A 17102-nucleotide genomic window follows, 5' to 3' on the forward strand; every position below is an offset into this window, starting at 1 on the left:
GTGCGCCGCTGGCGCAAGGGGGAGGGGGAGGCGCGACGAGGGGAGCTCGGGCTAAACCACTCTGCGAGGCAGTGAGAGGGCGCGGAGGTTATGCTACCGCCGGCGAATATTTAGCTATTATAAGCACTCCTAACAAGGGATAAGTTGAAACACGAGTGTACGGGTCGTTGTACGCTTCTGCGTATGATGTGGGAGGAAAAGCAGCATGGACTTAGTGGAGTTGCTCCCCTTGTGCTGTGACATGGCACCTCCCTCCCGACCGTTGGCCGGGTGTGTGGCGGCGAGGTCGCGTCCCCCAGCGGCAGCGATGGGAATCGTGAAGGTTTTGTCTTTTGGCTGTTTCCCGTGGGTTTTTCCGGCGGCCCCACGTTTGGATGGTCGGGTGACAGCGAGCCAGTGTCCCTCAGTCCTGTGAAAGTGGCCATCTTGGCGGCCAGGCTTACGCTTCTTCGCACCGCCTAATTCCTCCCAACCCTGCATGCTGCTGGCAGATGGAAATCCTGAGGAGGGACGCCTAGTTGCTAGTAATTTTTTTTTTCTTTTTTGGCTAGAAAGATGTGTTCCTGTATGTAATTTCTTGGTTAAAGACTCTGTGGTGAAAATGACTAAAAAGCAGAATAGTGAAAGTTTTGTCATCGATTTAAACGATTGCAGTCCCCCTTCCACACCCAGCGCTAAAGTTGCTGAGAGGCCCTACCCTTTGTTGAGCCTTCAGCTTCATTCTTTTCTCCATTCAAGAAAGAGGCCTCTCAGGAGGCTGACCTTGCACTTGCTGACTTTTCCTACGTCGCCGAGGTGGGGGTCCGGGGCGGGGGAATCGATATTTAGAGTGTCATTTCAATCTTCTGTTCAAGAGACTTGAATATTTTTCTTGGAGGAAAGCACTGTTTAGCCATTGTATGTCATTAAGCAGACATCTTAGGAGAAATGGTACATTTCATGAAACTTTCACTTTTAAATATCCACTTGCGTTTGTCCCGGTTTTGCCCATTAAAGAAATTGTAGAGAGAAGAAAAAAAGAACAAAACTTGAGCCAACAAGGAGTAGGGCGTCAGTAACATTTCATGGAGTCCCCGTTTGGAAGGAGCCCACAAGTGGAAAGGAAGACGGGTGTCCTTTCGTCTGGTGTAGGGGCTGCAGACAGTGCAGGTTTGGCAGCGGCTGCTGTGGTTGTGGCCTCAAGGACATTAACATCGTGTTTAATGATGTTGTTGGGAACCCGCCTGCTCCTAGGATAGGGTGTATATTACCCCGGGGGACAGGAATGAGACCCCAGTAGCAATCTCCTGCTGCTTATTTTCATATGAAGAACAATCCTCTGAGTATATGCGGAAGGAAAGGAGTTTGCCAGTTGGAAAACAATGGAAGCTCTTGGGCTGTGCTAGGGCCTTTGACAAAGAAGATAAAGAAAGTACTCATCTCTAGACTTCTTGACCATATCTGTGGTCACTCAAAGCAAGTATTATAAAAAAGACAATATATATTATTTTTCTTTTTTAAACTAATTTCATGAAAAAAAACTTTAAGATTATTTCATATATTTTAGTGTATTTCACCTTTTTAAAAAATAGTAGAATGCCAATTTATTAATGCATAATGAGCAATAAAATTGCCAACTGGAACAAACCGCATGTGTAGATTGGTCAGTGCATTATCTTTCTGCAGAAAAATCTAAATGGGGAGCCAGAATATAATTACAAGGTTATTTGATTAATATGGAGTTGGAAAAATGGGATTAGTTCAATTCAATGCTTAGTTCATTAAACCCTGATATCTCTGCTACCAACTCCACAGTGGGGCTGTTCCGACCAAGGAGATTAGGATTAGCTGTTCATACTGGCTTCCTTTTAATTGCTCGTAGCATGTGTGATATCCTGGTTGATAGTAGGGGTTATAAAGTCCAGCCTCTGTACATTTAAGATTTTGAGCAAATCACCTTTCTACCCTTCAGTGTCCTCAGTTTGTAAAATTGAAATAGTAGTATTATTATATGATTGCTTCAAGGATTAAATGAAAGTATGCAAGTAAAGTCTTTAGCACAGTATTTAGCACATAATAGGCATATTTGTTTAATGTCAGCTGTAATAAATAATCATTCAGTGGCTTCTCGTTGCTGTTAGGATAAAGACTCTATATACCCTGAAAGGCCTGAGTGTTATTTAGCTGCTACTTCTCATCCTCGTGTCACTTTGTCCTTCTGTATTCTACTTTGGATTTCCTTTCATTAGTAACAGTCAATTTTATTAAGTGGTTAGTATCAAAACAAAGCTGGACACATTTTTCATAGTGTCCTTTCCTCGTCCAAATATTTATGAGCACCTCTTATCAGGCAGATTCAGGGACTGGTGCTCTAAATGCAGGGGAAATGACTGACTAACTCCTCCTCATCCTTCCTACTCCAGCTCAGCTGGCACTTCCTGGATGAAGCCTACACCAACAGATTTCTTACAGGGTTCTGTGTTTTCCTATATGGCACCAAATGCTGTCTGAAATTACAGATTTGGTGATTATTTAAGGAATGTCTCAATTCCCAATGCATGCGTAAACTCCACAACAATGAGAAGGTTGTCTTTTCCTCAGCCTTTGTTGCTGAGTGCCTAACAAACAGAGGTGCTTAAGAATGTTTTGAGAGAGAGAGAGAAGAGAGGAAGGGAAGGAAACAAGAGGAAAGAATGAATATAAAGGATGAAAGGGAAGAGGAGATGAGAAACCCTGGAGATAATGTAAAATCAATGAAAGGAGTTACTGCTTTGCTTTAGTCACAAGCATTATAATTAATAAAATTGAGAATTCTTTACTATTAGGGAAATTCATTGCCATCCTGTTCTGAAAGAAGTAAGATTTCTGATTCCATATAGTGCCCTTAGGGTAAAGTAAACCAGGAGAAGTTACTGGTTTGTTTCCTATTTAACATTAATGAGATTTGCTGAACATGAAGTGTTCTAAAAGACATAGGAAAAATCTAATCACTGCCTAAAAGGTGCCAGATTTCTCAGCCTGAAGAATATTAATGTGGTAGTAGATGGTATAAACTTGTGTTTTTGACTCAGACAGCAAATACAACTCCAGGTTTTATCAGTCAACCATCAAGGAGAGAGTTCTAGTTAGTAAGAGAAACCATTAGCACTACAAGAAGTGATTTATTGGGGTATACCAAAGAGCAATAGTGAAGATGTAGAGATGCTTAGGAAAAAGCTCCTAAGCTGTGGGTCTTAAGAGTACCTTCTGTGTGACGACAGGCCAAGAAGAAGGAAGTCTCTAAAATTGTACCAGTCGTTAAGGGCCTCAGAATCACCTCAGATAGCTGTAGAAGCAAGTTAGCTCTAATGGGATCTGAAATAAGTGCTATGTGAATCCACTCAGTTTTAGGTGACTCGTAATTTGTTTTTGTTTTTCTGTTTTTCTCTCCTGGCACTTAATCAAATATTTTCTCAATCCCAATAAAATAGTGAGGGATGGAAGAATGCACAGAATTCAAGGACAATGAAGGAGGCAATAATATAATGATGACAATATAACTTATCATGACGGGCACTGTTCTAATATTTCCAATTCACAACAATTCTAATGAGGCAGGTACTATTTTCCTGTTTTACAAATGAAGAAACTAACTGTAATTCGCCCATGTCACACATCAGATCAGTAATAGAGCTGGAACTTTAGCCTGGTTCTGAGCTCTAAATCTAATGCTCCTCGTTACAAGTCAAATAATAAATACTTCACACTCCATGAATTAATTATGAAATTTGGTTTGTATTCTTGCATGCCTTTTTCTATGAACATGTTCACGCACAAACACACATTTGACCTGAAATGTGGATTTCTCAACAATTTTCATGGCCATTTTTCCAGGACACTATGTAGAGCTAGAGTCATTCTATTTTTTTTAATTGTGATAAAGTAAACATAACACATTTATTATTTAAACTATTTTTACATTTACAGTTATATGGTGTTAAGTACACTCACATTGTTCTGCAAAATCATTTTTTGAAAAGATTTTATTTATTTATTTTTAGAGAGAGGGGAAGGGAGGGAGAAAGGGAGAGAGCCCTAGCTGGTGTGGCTCAGTGGATTGAGTGCCTGCCTGTGAACCAAAAGGTTGCTGGTGTGATTCCCAGTCAGGCACATGCTTGGGTGGCAGGCCAGGTCCCCAACTCTGGGTTTTGTGTGAGAGACAACCACACATTGATGTTTTTCTCCCTCTCTCCCTATCCTCCCCCTCTCTAAAATAAAATCTTAAAAAATGAAAAAGAGTGAGGGAGAGAGAAACATCAATGTACGAGAGATAGACTGTTTTTTTCACTCATTCTTGAGGGCATGGGGATATAGGTCATACCTCTTTAACTGCTTCCTGCTCAGCAGGAATGGGGCACATCTTTCAGTTAGAGGAGTGAAATTCTCTGGCTGCCTGACTTACGGGGTACCCTAGGTTCTGGGATTTCTGAGAACAGGAGTGTATAATAGTAAATGGGCATCACTTGTCAGACTGGTTCACAGTAGTACTGTGGATCTGTTTCCTCTTTTTCATTGAGTGGTATAATTGGCATCATCTGAGAAAGCTATATCCCATCCACAGAGCTTTATCATATAGTCTTGGAGAAGAATGAGTTGAATTCTTCTCAACTGAGAAGAATTCTTACCAAATGAGGATCTGTGCATATTGAATTCAGTTGATCTTTCAGGGATCCTGATTTCCAGGTTTTTAAATATACTCAGTTCCCTGGATCATATGGGTGTATCTGTTGGTGCTGGTAAATTCAAATTAGATTTAAGTTTTCAGTTACGTGAAAACTTAAATATTTCCAATATTTTCTAATTGGATAATATGTTTAACAACCTGTTCTACTAATGGGTCTGGGCATCCTAAAATTTGGGAGGAGCCCCATGAAGCCCTATCATACTCAAATTCAAAAGTACTTAATTTAAGGGTTTCTTTAGGTGCTGTGGTGATCCAGGTCAGAGTAATTGGTAGTAATTTAAGCCAGCCCTCCCTGATTTCCTAGCATAGTTTGGTCAGGGTTGTTTTGAGTATTTTTCCTGAGGACTGTGGTCTCCATGAAGAATGGAAGGCCCACCTTATTTGGAGAGCCTACTGGTCCCTTTATTATGGCTACTGTGAAAGCTGGCCCACTGTCATTTTGAAAGGTCTTGGGGAGTCCAAACCCAGGTATTATTTTTTAAGTGGTGTCTATACAACCTCATTGCCCCTTTTAGTTCAGCATGGGACAAGGCTTGATGAGCAGATCACTTGGGGCCTATATACCCACAGGGTATACATCTTTCACAGACTGCGACCCTCCCACCCCCTCCACCCCCTCCACCCCATCTCCAGTTTAGAAACATTAGGCATGAAACTTCGATTCTGACCTCAAGAAGATACTGAAAACAGCTGCGGGCAGAGGTTGTTAAGATAATAAAATGGGCCCTGGCTGGTGTAGCTCAGTGGATTGAGCATGGGCCTGTGAACCAAAGGGCCCCAGTTCGATTCCCAGTCAGGGCACATGCCTGGGTTGCAGGCCAGTTCCCAGCAGGGGGGACACAGGAGAAGCAAACATACATTGTGGGGGGGGGGGCAGGGCTGGGAATATAAGACAGAAAACTGCACTTGAACAAGAATTAAATAAAAAAGTAAAAATAAAAAAATAAAACCCAAATGCAAACCTAAAAAAAAGATAATAAAATAGGAAATTAAGGAGAATCAGCAATGTCATGAAAGGCTGCTCACATAAGGCACCACCCTGCTTCACCTCTTCTCTCCAGCCTAAGACACCCACAGTGGCGGAGTCGCCTCCTACTACAGTTATAGGTTGCTGTTCTTTTCAGCCCTCTAGCTTCTAGACTTCTAGAAAAGATGGGCTGAAAAGCGCCCCCCCCAAGGCTTGCCCCCATGTCCCAGGCATGTGGAATTGTGAAAGGCAGAGGACAGGCCCAGGATGCCTTGTTTAATAGTTTGGTTCACATGCCACAATTCAGATCTACTCTGCTAAAAGAGGTTCTGGGTGCAGTGGCCTCCCTGCACCTGTCTCCCTTCCAGCGCACGCCTGAGCAGTGCAGGGTTCTGTTCCTAAACATCCATAACTGCATCTGGCTGTGACAAAACACTGGGCTGCTCCACCTGCAGCCTCCACAGCAGGGCAAGTGTCCAGGCCAGCCCATCCTGCTGCCAGTCAGCAGACTCCCAAAGCCGTAGGGGCCTGTGCCCTGGCTGAGTGGGGCCACTCCCCAAGGAGGAGACACAGAAGCATCTAGTGGATGCCAAGAGAAAGTTCTCTCACCTCAACCTGTTCCACCCCACAGCTTTGGAAGAGAGAGGAGAAGCTGCTTAAAAAAGAAGCTAAGGTCTCAAGAGTCTTCTTAACTTGTTTGGGCTGACACAAGGGAATGTATGACTGTGTACCTGCCCACTCAAAACCATCCTTGCAGATAAATGGACAGGGAACCAGTAAACGGCTTCTTAACAAAATTTTCATCATATTATGAGCAGTTCATTTCCCAATGTTGTTTCCATCTTCCTCCACATCATGTGGCTAGGAAGCCCAGACTTTTGGCTTCTGTTAATCAAAATATGTACGTATAGTTGATTCTACCTACATTTTAAACAATTTTTAAAAATATGTTTATTTATATTTATTGATTTTTAGAGCAGGGGAGAGAAAGAGAGAAACATTGATGTGACAGAGAAACACCGACTGGTTGACTCCCTTACACACGCCAACCGGGATCAAACCTGCAACCTGGGTAATGCCCAGACCAGAACCCACAGCCGTTTGATACACGGGATGATGCTCCAACTAGCTGAGCCACACTGGCCGGGGCTACCTACATTTTAAAATCATAGCAGACTTTTATCTCTTTTTTGGGGGGGCACCAATCCAATCAGGTAATCTTAGTTTTCTTTCATTTTCAATATTCCTAAGGTATTTGACCTGTGTTACCACCCCTTTGATAAAATTTTTGAAATCACTCCTGCTAAAAGAGTGTCTCTTTATATCAATGGGACTCTTTGAAGAGATGTGGCATGTAATTCCCCCCCCCCTTATCCTTCAGACAAAGGGAAGCAGTGGGAGTCTTATTAAGACAGCCTACAAAATGTGCTTCATTTTTTTTTTGGCTCAGATAAAACCAGTTTCTTACCACACAACCCCAAGCATTATCTTTACACCAATAACCATAGACTGGCTCCTGAGTTTTATAGCCAAACCTTTGTTGCTCAGTCTTCTAGGTAAGAGACCCTCTCTTCTACCCCAGATCACTCCACTGAAAAGCATGAGGCCAGTCTGGTGGGAATCTCATTGTTGTGCAGGGAACTGCAAGGTTTGGATGCCATTCCTATTTCACATCATGAGTTCCACCTTGGCTGTCGGTGCTCCAGAAATTGCATTCCTCGGGTGGAGGCAGGGTGGGAGTTGCAGGGGAGAAGCCTTTGTGTATAAAGTAAATGGTCTCATGGGATATGTTGAAACCTGAGGAAGCAAAGAAGCTGCACTTAGAAAACAATGCCTCCTGAATTCACCTTGGACAGGACAGGCAGTTTCCTACCATTGACCCATTCATTACATTAATTTGTATAAGCACTTAATTTCTTTAAGTAAATAAACACTGTTCTTTTTACCCATTTCTAGAAGATGCACCCCAAGGGGCTACATTCAGGCACCAAATTTGCATTCCCTCCCCAAGCCAGCACATTTACATATAAGACAAGCAAAGCAAATGCAAACATACGCAGAAAAAAAACAAAATCCACCTTCTACAAGAAAGAAACTAGAGGGTGGTAGAGTCTATGATCTCATAACCTTTAGCTCACCCAAAACCCTATCAGTGACCCAGGGTTCCCTGACCACTAGACAGCAACACCAGAAATTGTCGCTAGAGGATGTTTTGGGTTGCCCTACAGTGATTTCCCAACCCCCAAGTTAGAAGTAGTTGGAGCCCTAAATCTGATGTCACACAACCTGAAACCAAGAGAGAACCAGAAATTAAACTATCCTTCTGACAACCCTATGTTCAAAACAGGAATAAAAATACTAACTAAAGCAACCATGGGCTGACCTACCTACTTCCCTTCTGAAGCACCAACCCCCCCAAAAAAAACCCAGGTTCAAATGGCCGCTGTTTCAGGGCCGAGGCAGGCCAGGAAGCAATTCCAGTGGTCGGCATCAAGCAGGAGTCTCCAACAGAACGGATCCCTCATTCAGTGGAGACCTAGGCAAGTAAGCCTTGGACAAGCTGCTGCTGCTGACTGCTTCACCGAGCATACACACCAGGCCCAGAGGGAGTCCCTTTAGGAGAGTTCCATCTGAGTTGCCCATTGTAGCACCAGAACTCAAGGGGTTCCCCTCTTGGGGTGTCCTATTCCAGAACAAGATATGGTTGTCATTTGGTAATTTTATTTACTTGCAGCAAGTAAGGGAGACAGGGGATTCACACCCAAAGCTTGGCCTCCCTGAGGGGAGGCTAATCTATTGCCTATATACACTATTTAGTCAATTACACATTGATTTTTTTTCAGTTAGCTACACTCATCTTGTTGAGTTCCTGTAGAGCATGTTCTGTTTAAAACTGTATTTACAAAATACTTTGCTACATTTTAACATTTAGCAAGATATCATTTAGTAAGAATTGCCCAGACCTTGAGACTCTTGTTCTATCTAACATTTATACTGTCAAATGAACTCAAAAAGAGTCTGGAGGCTTTGGCTAGAAATAAATGGCAAAGATTTATTCAAGGGACTAGGATCTGCAAACCAGAAACACAGCTAGGCAATACCCAGAGTGTTCTTAGGAAGAAAAGAAAAGGTAAGTTCTTGGAGTAAAGAGTACATTCTTCCCTTTCAGCCATAACAATTACAGGGAAAATCATAGTCTTAGTGCTCTCTGTCCTAGAGATTCACTGCATCCTTGGAGATCCTGGTGGAAGAGGTTGACTAATCCACCTTGTCTCTCCTACAGCAGCCTGTGGAGACTGAAGTGATGCATTTCAGCAGCTCTAAGAGTGGAGTGGTCCTGGCTCCAGTGTCCTGAGGTCCTCATGCCTGTCAGATGATAACCAGAGCCTGGCTCAGCAAGGATCCCCTAAAAGAACAGTGCCAGGTGAGTTAACTGAGAATGGGCAGTTCAGGAGGACCTGTGGCCAGGGGACCAAAACACTCAGGTGTTTCTCTTGATCAGAAACTGTCTTCCCTCAAGTCAGAAGAAAGCACTCTCTGACTGTGGGGCCTGTGTGTCAGCCAAGCAAGGATTTGATAACCTACGTTACCTGCATGGATGAGCCTGAGTAAGAAGACAGAAACAGCTGCACAGGGAGTGATGGGATGGCATTCGAGGATGTGTATGAAGTAGACAACAGTAGACACTTAAGTCAGACTTTCACTTCCTGCTGGATTTTAGCAGTTTCCCCTATGTTGGTAGATTCAGTTCTCTATTCCCAGCCTGAGGACACATCAGATACTGGTACAGATGTGATAAATGTGACTGAATATGCCGAGGAAATTTATCAGTACCTTAGAGAAGCAAGATCCTCCACCAACAAAAAGATTATGACTCGCTTTATTGTGATACTTGCTTTATTCTGGAACCAAACCCAAAATAACTCCAAGTTATGCCTGTATCTTTGTTGGGACAGGTTGAGGTTGAGATTGTTTTTGCTATCATGTATACTTACCACCTACAATCCTCAGCTTTCTTCTGAAGGCTGGTGCTATTCCTTACTGACAGTGTACCATTTGGGGACTTCCTCTTTAGACCCCTCCCCCACACTTCAGGAATCTTGCAACTGGCCTTAGTTTAGACTTGCCCTGAACTCAGGGCTGAATCTTCCCCTGGATGATTGCCAGCTTAGTCCTACTAGTATATACCTACTTGCTTTTGTTTCTGTCTCCAGCTTTGTTTGCTTGGTACTTAAGGCTCCCTGCCCCACCTTTTCATCTCTCTTTTTCCATTTATGTATGTATGTATGTATGTATGTATTTTTGGCTTAGTGCATTTGGACTAACCTCCCACTGATACCTGATTTGGCCTTGGAATCCTTCCATGGTGAACTCCCTCCCCAGGCAGCCAAAGGAAGATCCTGTTCTATCTCCTGCTAAACTGAGGCTGTTGGCATAGAAGTAGGAAGGGACTTCTCTATCTTTTGTCTTGTCTAATTCTGCTCTGAGGGAGAATGGAGTTGCCCCAAGAGAGAGAATGCTGAATTGGTGAGGTACTTGGGAGCATGTGACCCTGTCCTCAATGGTGTTACCTTTACAATTCACAGAGACCTTACCTGCTTGCCAAGGTGTTTTGCCATACAGTACTTAGATAGTTTTTCAGTCGTCCAGGCTACCCAGTTCTCCAGGAAGCCTGAGTAGCTGGTGTTCTTACAGTCCATTTAACTGGAAAAAGCAATCCATGAATGTGTTGCCATCATTCAAGGCCAGGCAGGTTCGTGGTATTCGTGCCAACAGAAAAATATCCACAGAGCTGTTGGGATGCCTGGCATGCCTTTATTCATGGGTGGGTGAGCCATGCACACTGCAAGCTACGTGTCTGTCTGCATATATCTGAATGGCACATGTCATGGCCCCTGCTCCCCAGAGTGGCACCCATTGGGGCACCTGTCCCCTTGTGTGTGTCTTCCATCATCGCCCCCAGCAGGGAGTCCCTACCTGTTTAAGTACTAGAGGGGAACAAAGCCAGAAAACTACCAGAACATTATATAACATAACATAATTCTGCGCACACAAGCCCACTCCATGTTATGGGAATGGTTTATCAGACCCAGTCTGAAGGCTATGAGAACACTGGTTATCAGGCCCCTCCAAGGCTATGGGACACAGCTTCCCTTAGTTCCCCAGACACCTGGACAAGGAAGCCAGACTGCCTCCACTTACCCTACAATGAAGAGAAATGTAAAGAGATTTTGGTTTAACTGCACTATAATTAACAGCCTGGCAGAGGACAACAGTACAAACCAGATCAAGGTCAGGATCCACTGAGGTTGAGATCTTCTCATCCGCTGGGGAGCAGAGCTCTAGTCTTTACCCCCAAACTTGATCTGGAGTGATATTACCCTTTATATGTAATCCCAAAGGGTTCGTGGCATCTATCACAAGAAGGGAGTCTTACAGAGTGGTCACTCAGTATGTCCTGTTGGAACAGACCTTTCCTCTGCACTGGTTCCTACATGGGTTCCTTCCTTTCAGGCTTTCAACTGGGTGGGAGGCTTCAACCCAGTTCTTACAGATTAGGTTATGTGCAGGTTAGAACTGGTGGAATCTGTTTCTGGGGTTCCTTGACAACTACAACAGCTAGGATTCAGAGTAATGGGCAACCTTTCTCAAGAAAAGTAATTTGGAGGAACAGTTGTGGTTTCAGTCTTGGCTGCACACTAGAGTCGCTGGAGCACTTTAAATCACCTGATGCCTGGACCCCACCCTAGACTTAAGTCCGAATCTCTGGGTTTGGGGAAAGCCTTGGGTATATTTAAAAAACAAGGACTTATTGGGGTGGTCACTTTGTAAGTTACATAAACATCTAATCACTATGTTGTATACCTGAAATTAATATAATATTATATGTTGACTGTAATTGAAAAATTTTAAAAATAATTTAAAAAGAAACTCAGGTGATTCTAATAAAGAGCCGGTGTTGAAACCTATTATGCTATTCAGTTGGTGGTTGAATCAATGCTAGTAACCTTACATCTTCAAGAGGCCTGCAAGACCCATATTATGTGTGTGATTAAAGTGTTGTTCTTTAGGACCATGGACACATTTGCTGTAAGCAGTGGATTCTCAAAGTTTAATGTACATATGAATCACCTGTGGATCTCTTTAATCTGTGCATTTTAGCAAGATTCTGCATTTCCAACAAGCTTCCAGGTGGTGCTGATTCTGCTGGATTATGGACTACACTTTGAGTAGCAAGGATCTAGAGGAGCAGTCTGCAAATCAGGATAGGGCACTGGGACTGCATGAAGCTCTCCCAGGTCTGCTCAGACATTAGTAGTTTCAATTGAATGAATTTCCAGATCCCCAACTCCTGCATGAACTATTTTCTAAAACTCACATGCCTGAGATGGAAGAATATATTCTTATCTTCCAATTCTCCTTTCACAAGTGGCCTTTCTCTCCTGTTTGAAAAAGTTTTTTAAGAAATCTTCATCTGAGGTTATTTTTATTGATTTTTAGCAAGAGATGATGGGGAAGAGAGAGAAAAGCATAGATGTGAGAGGGAAACATCAATCAGTTGCCTTCTGTAAGTGCCCCAACAGGGGATTGACCCTATGACCTGGGTATGTGCCCTGACTGGGCATTGAACCCGCAACTTTAAATGCACGGGCAAATGTTCCTTCTCTTTTTCGATTAAAAGAAGGAAAACCTCCATCCCAGCTGAATCTCTAGGGTGCTTAACAAAGGTATTGAGAAAGTGAATAGTTCTAATAACAAAAATTTTTTTGCAAGTTGAATCTTGTCTAATCCTTTGTTTCTACATAATTTGATGAATTTATGATGATTTTACTGATCATTAACATAATTTTGGATGATAGATCACTGTGTGGATTTTTGTTGGTTGTTGTTTTGGTGTTTAACTCACAAGAAATTAAAAATATTAAGTTTTTCATTGTTCTAACAAAACTCTTTTCATAACTTTACCTATTTATATGAACAGTGTTACCCAGTAACATCTATAAAAATGAAAAATAAGATTAGAATCAATAGTGAACCCTGTCTCTTCCTAAAAGTAAATAATATTCTTCCATGGATTTTAAAATTATTTGGAAAAGGAAAACATTCACTTCATAAACCATACACACATTTTTAATTGATAATAATAAAAAGTTATATTTCATATTTCGATCATTTGTGGACTGATTTTATGTCAAACCAAGGGAAATATTTTTCACTCTTAGAATAAACATTTTCTTAATGTACTTCAATTTATATGCATATTTTTGTACAGAGTAGGTGATAAGGTGATCGAAGACTTTCAACACAAAATATAAAATAGATTACGTTAGTATAAAATCCTGTTGGAGAGGTAGATTGGAGTTCATGGAGAAAAAGAAACTATAGAAATTTTTCTCACTCTTAAAGAAGAATTTGTTCAAGTATTTATTTTTTCTTCATGTATTTTAAAAATGAGTGATGGCAGGTGTTAACTATGATATTTAGATTCTATTGGATATATTTAAGAGTGATGGTTTTTATATTTAAATGCCAATATTTACAACATAATGAAAGTTACAAACTTTCAACTGTACTTGTGATGAAAAACTTTAGATATCTACTTTAAAATATGTTGATAACATATTTTAAATTTTTTATTTTTGGAGTTAAAAGCTGCAAAAATTTGAAGACCACTTACCTAGACCAATTGAGAGGAGAGGGTAGGCTAAGAATTCAACCTCGGTTGTTTAGAAGGGATTTCTCTGAGTTCATGTGAGAGTGATTATAAAAGAGACAGCCCAGGATGTGCAAGTGAACAGGTCCAAGTAACATATGGAAGTAATATCAACAGTGTGATCACTCTCTGGTCCAAAACAGTGTATAGTGCTATTAATCAAATATTTTGCAGGGTTTCTCCAACCTTGGCAGTATTGACACTGTGTGCTGGATAATTCTTTGTTGTGGGAAGCTGTTCTGTACACTGAAGGATGCATAGCAGTAACCCTGGGCTCCACTCACTGAATGTGATAGCACCTTGCCCCCCAGCCCATCACACTGTGACAACAAAAAATATACTCCCCAGGTAAGAACCTCTGAGCTATTGGAAACATTGCAGGGTTATTGCTGAAGTTCATAAGTCAAGATCCAAATTGCCTGTACCCTGCAGCCTTATTTTCATTTTATTTGGGGATTGGAATGAAGCCGTAAGTCCCTAAGTCTTGAATGATGAAGCCCATGGCCCTGCAGAGTGTAAGGCCCCTGTCTGTGGACTACCACAGACTGTTGTCTCTGGGTCTGATAGGGAATAGTCTTACTTGGTTAGGTTTATGGACACCGGGTGTGAGGGCAACATGGGTGAGGAGAGGTGGTGAAGCAGATTTGAGGCTGGCCACTGTCCTCACTGCCTGTAGACAAAGCCATAGGCAGTGTGGAAATGGCTTCCCAACCTGAGAACCAAGAACACCAGCTGACCACTACATCACACATATCTGATTTAATTGAGCCCAAGCGCCATCCAGGAACACAGGAAGTGTTTGTGGCCATGATTATGTTTCTGAGTGGCATTTCACCTTTACTCCAGGAGCAAGACATACTGGTGAATGCCGCTACCTACTCTCATTGCAGGTAGTCCTAGACCTGGACAGAAGTGGCCCTTGCTGGACAAGTACCTGCTCAATATTGCTCAAGACCTGCAAACTCACTACCCACGGTCCAGCGCCACAGGGAAATGCCAGCTCCCTGTGACTCAATGGTTCATAGCCCTTTAAAATTTTAGATCCGAAGAAAGCTATGAATCTCTCCCTAGAAACATGTACCACTTATGCACAAAGAATCCTTTCTAATATCTCTCATAAATTTAAATTCACATTCCCTAGTATTCTGCAGTTCTACCTCTAGCAATCCATTCTAAAGAAATATTAGCATTCTGTGTGTAAATATGTCATGTGTATTTATAGCAGTATTGTTATAGTAGCAAAAATATAGAAACAGTTTAAATGGATACTAATAGGAAAATTGAGACATTAATTAAATTGATTTACAATGGAATATTATGCAGCTATTAAAGAGAATCTGAGATAGAACTATCTGTACAGATTGAAAATAGGTCCATGATAGTCTGCTATGTAAAAAACATGTGTAAGAATATAGAGTATCATCTTGGTTTTTGTTAAAATTATTATATACAGCCCTGGCCAGTGTGGTTCAGTTGGTTGGAGCTTCATCCCATAACTAAAAGGTTTGGTTCCCAGTCAGGGCACATACCTAGGCTGCAGATTCAGTGCCCAGTCCAGGCTCATATGGGAGGCAACCAATCGGTGCTTCTCTCTTACATCAGTGTTGCTCTCTCTCCCTTCCTTGCTCTCTCTCCATTCCTTGCTCTGTCTTCCTTTTTTGCTCTTTCTGAAAGCAATTAAAAAATTCTTAGGTGAGGATAAAAAACTTTTAAAAATTATTGTATACATGTAAGTCCAAACATACAAGTATATAATGTATTTGGATCCATAGAATAAATTCTGGGAGTCTCAGTACCAAACTTCATAGTGGCTACCTCTGTGGGTAAGATTTACACTTTTTCTGTATCTACACCTATGTTATTTAAAATTGTAAAAATTTGCAAGAATTATTTTCATAAGTTAAAACAAAAAAGATTAACAACAACAACAGCAGAAGTGAGCTACCTCTAGAATGTGGAGTGTGGTGGATGAAGAGGTTTCATTCTAGTCAGCCTCCCTAGGGAGATTAGGCATTTCTGTGGCACATGTTGTGTGGGAAGCTCCCAAATCCAGACGACCTGCTTCTGAGATACCAGCATCATTGCAGACCCCTTTGTGAGGACACCCACCTCATGTTACATTGTGTTGGTTCTTCTGAAATCATATATCCCCAGGGAGAAAACTGAATTTTAATTTTTAAAAATATATAAACTTCACAAAATAAACTGTCAAAAATAAATCTCTCCCCCCTCCTCTGCCCACCAACACATACCCTGGATACTGCCCACAGTCCAGCTTAAATTACAATGTTCTGAGGTACCCTATTCCAGAGAATCTATTTCAGAGATACTGCCCTAGGCATCCCTTTGGATTCAGCATTTCACCTGGAGGTTGGACTACATTAATGGTGTCTGGACTCTGGCGGGACCTTGACAACCATCTCTCACAATCTATCCTGTGGGTAGCCCTTGCTGGCATGGCCTGGTGTGCATAGATTTCACCCTCTCCTTGGACTCTTGCCCATGCCAGGCCTACTGCTCCTACCAGTGAAAGCGCCAGGCTCTGACCTTTCCCTTTGGCCTTCTGCCATGTTTTCGTCCTGAAATTCCCTCAGACACATGTCAGATCACTTGAGCAGGGAGAGTAGGCGTTGAATACCTGAGTCTTGCGTTTTTACTCATTCACTCTAAGCAACCAAAATCACCAAAGACAATTTTTTAAAAAAGATTTTGTTTATTTATTTCTGGAGAGAGGGGAAGAGAGGAAGAAAGAGAGGGAGAAAAACATCAATTGCCTCTTGCACACCCCCAACTGGGGACCCAATTGATGGATGAATGGATAAACAAATGTAGTATATCCATATGCTGAAATATTATTTATCCATAAAAATAAATGAAATACTAAATCATACTATGACATGGGCAAACCTTGAAAACTTTAAGCTAAGTGAAAGAAGTTAGTCACAAAGAATCACATATTATATGATGTTATTTGTGTGAAATGTCCAAAATAGGTAAATCTGCAGAGATAGATTAGTGGTGGCCAGGGGCTAACAGAAAAAAAGAATAGGGTGATTGCTGATGGGTGGTGGTTTCTTTCTCGGGATGATGGCACACAAGAAGTAGGGTGTGATCAGCTGGTTGGGCCAAGTACCAGTGAACAGAAGCTCCAAGAGCAGTTCCTTATTTGAACTTTCAGGGGCCACCAAAGTTCACCGAGTTATTTAATGTAGTAAGTTTCCTGGGATACTAGACAATGGTTCAAACACCCAGACTCATAAACTAATCACCAAAAAGGCAGAGGATATGAGTAAACTACAAGAAAAGAAATAGCCCTGGCTGTTGTGGCTCAGTTGGTTGAAGCACTGTCCCATAATCCAAAGGTCACAAGTTCAATTGCTAGTCAGGGCGCACGCCTGGGTTGCAGGTTTCGCCCTTATTGGGGTGCGTATGAGAGGCAACCGATTGCTGTTTCTTTTTCATATCAGTGTTTCTCTCCCTCTCTTTCTTCCTCCCTTCCCCTCTCTCTCAAATCAATAAGCATGTCCTCAGGTGGGGATTTAAAAAAAAAAGAAATAGCTAATAGATGTATGAAAGGTCTTCAATTAATTAAAGAATTAACTCATAATTAAAGAAATGCATCACTAAACAATGAAATTTCATTTCAAAACAAAAGTTTAGTAATGCCCAGTGTTCACTTTATGGGAAATATGCACCCTCCTACAGTATTCCTGGGCGTG

The 17102-nt window shown here is 41.8% G+C and overlaps 2 long non-coding RNA genes across 3 annotated transcripts in view; both read left to right on the forward strand.

The window, feature by feature from the left end:
* The window catches only part of LOC118982343 (uncharacterized), a 45763-nt gene continuing 28661 nt past the window's right edge, over positions 1-17102 (forward strand). Inside the window, exons 1-4 of one of the 2 annotated variants that reach the window (XR_005065516.1) lie at positions 1-524; positions 8953-9093; positions 13558-13731; positions 14274-14488. This is a non-coding gene — a long non-coding RNA (uncharacterized LOC118982343). Of the gene's footprint in view, positions 525-8952; positions 9094-13557; positions 13732-14273; positions 14489-17102 lie in introns of those variants that run through there. The other variant, XR_005065517.1, reaches the window with a different exon arrangement.
* LOC118982351 (uncharacterized) lies at positions 6660-8079 on the forward strand. The gene is made up of 3 exons (XR_005065520.1): positions 6660-6741; positions 7226-7317; positions 8017-8079. It is a non-coding gene; the product is annotated as an uncharacterized LOC118982351 (long non-coding RNA).

Source organism: Sturnira hondurensis, unplaced genomic scaffold (genome assembly GCF_014824575.4).
Source record: "Sturnira hondurensis isolate 20B ecotype Veracruz unplaced genomic scaffold, ASM1482457v3 Scaffold0002039, whole genome shotgun sequence".
NCBI classification, from domain to species: Eukaryota; Metazoa; Chordata; class Mammalia; order Chiroptera; family Phyllostomidae; genus Sturnira; species Sturnira hondurensis.